The sequence below is a fragment of the Apium graveolens genome, chromosome 9 (genome assembly GCF_009905375.1).
Source record: "Apium graveolens cultivar Ventura chromosome 9, ASM990537v1, whole genome shotgun sequence".
Classification (NCBI taxonomy): Eukaryota; Viridiplantae; Streptophyta; class Magnoliopsida; order Apiales; family Apiaceae; genus Apium; species Apium graveolens.
In genome coordinates, this window is record NC_133655.1 from 50,062,813 (window position 1) to 50,069,052 (window position 6,240).

The following is a 6,240-nucleotide window of genomic DNA, read 5'->3' on the forward strand; positions in this document are numbered from 1 at the left end:
TTGGATAATCCACTGGTATGGCTGTAGTATTATTTAGATTAGTTTATATTGACTAATAAATAATACTAGTATACTTTGTGTATATTGAACATGATCAAATTTAGAATTGTTCCCTTAATACTGATTAAAAAGGAGAACTAAGATTCTATGTTATTATTAATGCTTAGGTTCTTAATCCGGAAATAGTAATTGACACGTGTATATTATTTACATGCTTTGATTTATATATGAAATAATTCTTTTGAATTATATCATTATATTTTGGGTGATGGAATTATATACATGGTGGATATTATTTATTGAAGGAATCCATGTCCTGATAATATTCGGGTTAATGATGTCCCCTTGAAAGCTCAAAAAGATTTAATTATGTGAAACCCTGCAGGTAGGATTTATTCTGGCATAATTAAATAAAGGTTGAGTGGATGATCAAGGATAAAAGATATTAATTAAATAAATTATCAGTAATTTATTTAATTAATGGACATATGATATTTTAAATATGGGGAATTTAATAAGCAAATAATATTGGAACCGAATTAATTAAATTACGGTATTAGGAAAGGTAGTGCAAATATTAATTCTTTAGTGGATTGAATTAATATTTAATTACATTGGGCTAGGCTCAAGATGTAATTAGAAGGCCCAACCTAATTATCCATGGTCCCTATTGTAGCCTATATATATTCTTATTCTCTTCTTGCTTGGCAATTGTGTGAAAACATATTATAGCCACCAAGGAGCAAGAAGAGAGGATAACTTGAGAAGACGGAGGCCACACTTCGCTCAAGGGAATTTGGGAACACAATAGAAGAGCTTGGAATTAACCATTAACAAGGTAATCCTCTTTTCGTAATCTTTATCGTAAAACGTAGTAACACCCTAAGTCTGTGGTTCCCAACAATTGGTATCAGAGCCTGGTAATGGGTTCTATGTTTTATGATATAATGTCCATGTCGTAATTATATATGCGTGTATATAGTGTTTTGTTTGTATTGGTTTTGATGCAGGTTGTTAATCCACTATTATGGCCATGTATATTTTAATTATGTGTTTGGATCCCACGTGGTTTAATCGTGGTTAATTTTTGTTTTGGTTTCCACGTGGTTTAATCGTGGTTGTAATTTACACGAGGGTTGATCGTGTTAGAATAGATTTTACAAAATTAGTTTTGTATTAGATCTATTTTTTTGTAATTGTTCCGGGTATTTTGTAATAGTTATGTGCGATCGGAAATCAATTCTGGTAGTTTTTTGTTCCGCTGTGCGATTACAAGGGGCTGCTGTTGATGTTTGGATCGAACAAAATCAAAACAAAACTCACAGAAAAGCAACAGGCGCGCGCGTTGCGGCCGCTGCGGCAGCTGGGGCTGCTAGGGCTGCTGTGGCAGCTGGGACTGCTGGGGCTGCTGCGGCAGCTGGGGCTGCTGGGGCTGCTGCGGCAGCTGGGGCTGCTGGGGCTGGTGGGGCTGCTGGGGCTGCTGGGGCTGCTGGGGGCGTCGGGTCGCGCTTGGGGCAGATTTTTTTTTGAGAGCTGGATTTTTTTTCAAGGGCCATAATAGTCGAAAATTTATTTTAATTTTTTCCATTAAATTTTAATTATTGCTTTAATTTATTGATTATGTGTGTCGTTAATTATGTGTGTAATTCTCTTAAAATTGCATATTTAACTTAATTAGGACGACATGGACATAAATTTTATTTATTGCTTTAATTAAATGTTATATGTTGCTAAAATTATGTGTATATTTTGAATGCATGATTAGACATAATTATAACAACATAGGGCCCCATTTAATTTTAAAATTCCTCAATTTTAATAAAAAAAATTCTAAGTGGGAGAGGGAATTAATATGAAATTAAATCCCATGGTCTCCATTATTGGTTGTAGGTAATTTAATATAAAGACGAATATAAATTATATATACGTCACCCATCGTGGCATGTAATTTATGGTGTCTAGAATGTTATAGAAATTAGTAGAACAAACTTCGTAAATTAATAAATTTTGAAAGGAATAAATACGGATTTTCTTTATTTCTGATTTGGGGCGATTTTGTCAAAAACGGGTTCATCGAACTTGTAAGGCTATGGGTTTTAAGCGAGACCGATGTGACTCCTCCACTACCTGGAAATCAAACCATTGATGAATATTGAATTGAAGTATTCTATTCAAGGCAAAATTATGAATAATTGGAAGGTATACACGCCACCCATCGTGGCGTACCAAGTTCCATAGATTTCAAATAATTTAAGATTTGATGATGGTATACACTTAGCTATGAAAAATAATATAGTCCACCCCAACGTGGCATATTGTTTAGTAATAGGACCGAAGTAACATTTAAACAAAATTAGGTGGTATACATGTCACACATCGTGGCGTACCAGAAGCTTATGGTGTTTATATGTTAGTGCATTAAATTTTAATAATTGTTAGAGGAATCAATAGATCTTAATAATTAATGCACCCTTATTTATGTGATGTTTTTATGCATGATTCTCAGGATAAAATGGGTTTTAATCCAATATTCACCATACTTAAGGATAACAAACTTACCGGACCTAACTATATTGAATGGAAACGAAATTTGGACATTGTGTTGACTGCTGAGGAGTGCAAGTTTTGCACTTATGAACCCAAGCCTGAACAGCCTGCTGTTGATGCTCCTGAAGATGAGAAAGAGTATTATAAACGGTGGATTAAGGCTGATGAAATGTCGCGATGTTACATTCTGGCAGCAATGTCGGGTGTTTTGCAGCATCAGCATTAGTCTATGGCCACTGCTTCGGATATGCTCTTTAATCTCAAGGAACTTTTTGGAGATCAGAATAGGGCTACTAGGCAAGTAGCCATGAAGGCTTTAATGAACACTCAGATGGCTGAAGGCACACCTGTAAGGGATCATGTTCTCAAGATGATGTCTCATCTGAATGAGATAGAGATCCTTGGTGCTGAACTTAACGGGGAAACCCAGATTGACATTATCCTTATGAGCTTGTCCAAGAGTTTTGAGCAGTTCCGCTTGAATTACAACATGAACAAGAGGCAGTATAGTCTCGTGGAATTGCTGACAGAACTTCACGCAGCTGAAGGACTATTTCGGCAGAGTGTTCAAGTGAATGTGGCTGAGAAAGGTTCTTCCTCTAAGCCGAAAGGTATTAAGAAGAAGAAAAAGGCTCAGACACAGAAAGCTGTGAAGGCAGTGGGTGTTCAGGGTGGTGTGAAAAATCCTAAGGGAAAGTGCTTCAGATGCAAACAGTCAGGTCACTAGAAACATGATTGTCCTCTTCCTAAGAAGATAAACAATGATGGTATGTCTCTTTCTCTAGTTATAGAAACATTTATAGCGGTTATATCTACGAGCACTTGGTGTGTAGATACAGGAGCCGCTGATCATGTTTGTAATTCTATGCAGAGGTTCCAACTATCCAGAATGCTTAGAGATGGTGAGATATACGTGTTCATGGGAGATGCTACGAAAGTAGCAGTAGTTGCAGTAGGAGTTATTCATTTATCTTTTGGTTCTGATAGGATTTTGGTTTTGAACAATTGTCTTTATGTACCTTCTTTTAGAAGGAATTTAATTTCGGTTTCTAAACTTGCTTTGGATGGTTATAATGTCTGTTTGGATCGTAATGTTTCTATTATGATGAATAAATGAATTATATGTTCTGGTACATTGCAAGACAATTTGTATATAATTAATCCTAGTCAACCAGCACTGCAACTGCAATTTAGGGAATTTAACAACACATCTTCTAACTCTACTAAAAGAAAGGAACCTTCTAGTTTGAACCAAACATATCTTTGGCACTTGAGATTAGGTCATATTAACTTGAGGAGAATTCAAAGACTGGTAGTAGATGGGTCTTTAAACTCATTGGCAGTGGAGCCATTTCCAGTTTGTGAATCCTGCTTGGAAGGTAAAATGACTAATAGGCCTTTCAAGGCAAAAGGGAATAGAGCCAAACAACTGTTAGAATTGGTTCACTCTGATTTATGTGGACCCATGAATATCCAAGCAAGAGGTGGTTATGAATATTTCGTCACTTTCATTGATGATTATTCTAGATATGGGTACGTTTATTTGTTGCACCGTAAGTCTGAGTGCTTTGATAAGTTCAAAGAGTACAAAGCTAAAACGGAGAAGCGACTTAATAAAAGTATCAAGTCACTACGATCAGATCGTGGTGGCGAATACTTGCTTGGAGAATTTAGGGAATATTTATCATAAAATGGGATAGAATCCCAGTTAACTGCACCAGGCACACCCCAGCAGAACGGTGTAGCAGAGAGAAGGAACCGGACTCTTTTAGAGAGTGTTAGATCGATGATGAGTTATTCGGATTTACCCAAGTCGTTTTGGGGACATGCCTTAGAGACAGCAGCTTATCTTCTGAACTTAGTACCTTCTAAGTCGGTTCCTAAAACCCCCTTAGAATTGTGGACCGGGGATAAACCGAGTCTAAGACATATTCAAATATGGGGTTGTCCAGCACATGTGCTGAACAAGAACGCGACTAATTTAGAATCTCATACAGAAGTAAGGTTGTTTGTAGGCTACCCCATGGGAACGAAAGGATATTTATTTTATAGTCCAAAGAATCGGGATGTCATTGTTAGCACCAATGCAAGATTCTTGGAGGAGGAATATATAATGAATCACAAACCCATGAGTAGTGTCGTTTTAGAGGAACTAGTGGGAGGGACAAATAATACCCATGAAGCTGTAGTACAAGTAGAACAACCACAACATAATGTACAACCTATCACTAATACCGCACCAGTGCCTCGTCGTAGTGGGAGGGTTGTTCAATAGCCTGATAGATTCATGTTTTTGGGAGAGTCTTCAGACTTGGTCCCTGGTGAACATGATGATGATCCCCGTACATACGAAGAGGCAGTACAAGACAAAGATGCAGATCTTTGGCAAAAGGCGATGGAATCTGAGATAGAATCAATGTATTCTAATCAGGTCTGGGAGCTCGTGGAACCACCCAAAGGTATAAAACCTATTGGATGTAAGTGGATCTACAAGAAAAAGAGGGGATTAGATAAAAAGGTGAAAGCCTGGAAAGTAAGACTTGTTGCGAAAGGGTATACTCAGAAAGAAGGTATCGATTATGAGGAAACCTTTTCACCGGTAGTCATACTTAAGTCAATCCGTATTCTTTTATCTATAGCAGCTCATCTCGATTATAAGATTTGAAAAAATGGATGTCAAGACAGCTTTTCTTAATGGAAGTCTTGAAGAAACCATCTATATGCAGCAACCAAAAGGATTCATTAAGGAAGGCCAAGAGCATCTGGTATGTAAGCTTAAGAGGTCTATTTATGGACTTAAACAAGCTTCTAGAGATTGGAATATTCGTTTTGATCAGGCAGTCCAGTCATATGGATTTGATCAAAGTCCAAGTGAATCGTGCGTGTATAAGAGAAGTGAAGGTAATGCAGTGGTTTTTCTAGTACTATATGTAGATGATATTTTACTCATTGGAAACAATGTTGAGATGTTGTCATCAGTAAAGGCATGGTTGTTCAAAAAATTTGACATGAAGGACTTAGGTGAAGCGGCATACATCCTTGGGATCAAAGTTATAAGGGATCGCAAGAAAAGGATGTTGGCTTTATCTCAAGAGCCCTACATTGATGAAGTATTAGCTCATTTTAACATGCAGAACTCCAAGAAAGGTTTTTTACCTTTTAAGCATGGAGTTGCTCTATCTAAGAAGCAGTGTCCTTCGACACCTAAGGATATAGAGAGCATGAAAGCAGTTCCTTATGCTTCAGCATGTGGAAGCTTAATGTATGCTATGTTATGTACGAGGCCTGACATCTGCTTTGCTGTAGGCATGGTTAGTAGATATCATTCGAACCCAGGTCAGGAACATTGGAGTGCAGTAAAAACTATACTCAAGTACCTGAGAAGGACTAAGGAGTATATGTTAATTTAAAAGGCCTCAGATCTATTTCTTTTGGGATATACTGATTCAGATTTCCAATCAGATAGGGATAAGAGGAAATCAACCTCGGGATATGTTTTTACTTTGGGAGGTGGAGTCGTTATATGGAGGAGTGTAAAGCAGAAATGCATTGCAGACTCCACCATGGAGGCCGAATACGTGGCGGCCTCTAAGGCTGCCAAGTAGGCTGTATGGTTCAGGAACTTCCTTTTGGACTTAGATGTGGTACCTAATTTGCCTAGGAGCTTGACGGTGTATTGTGATAACACTGGTG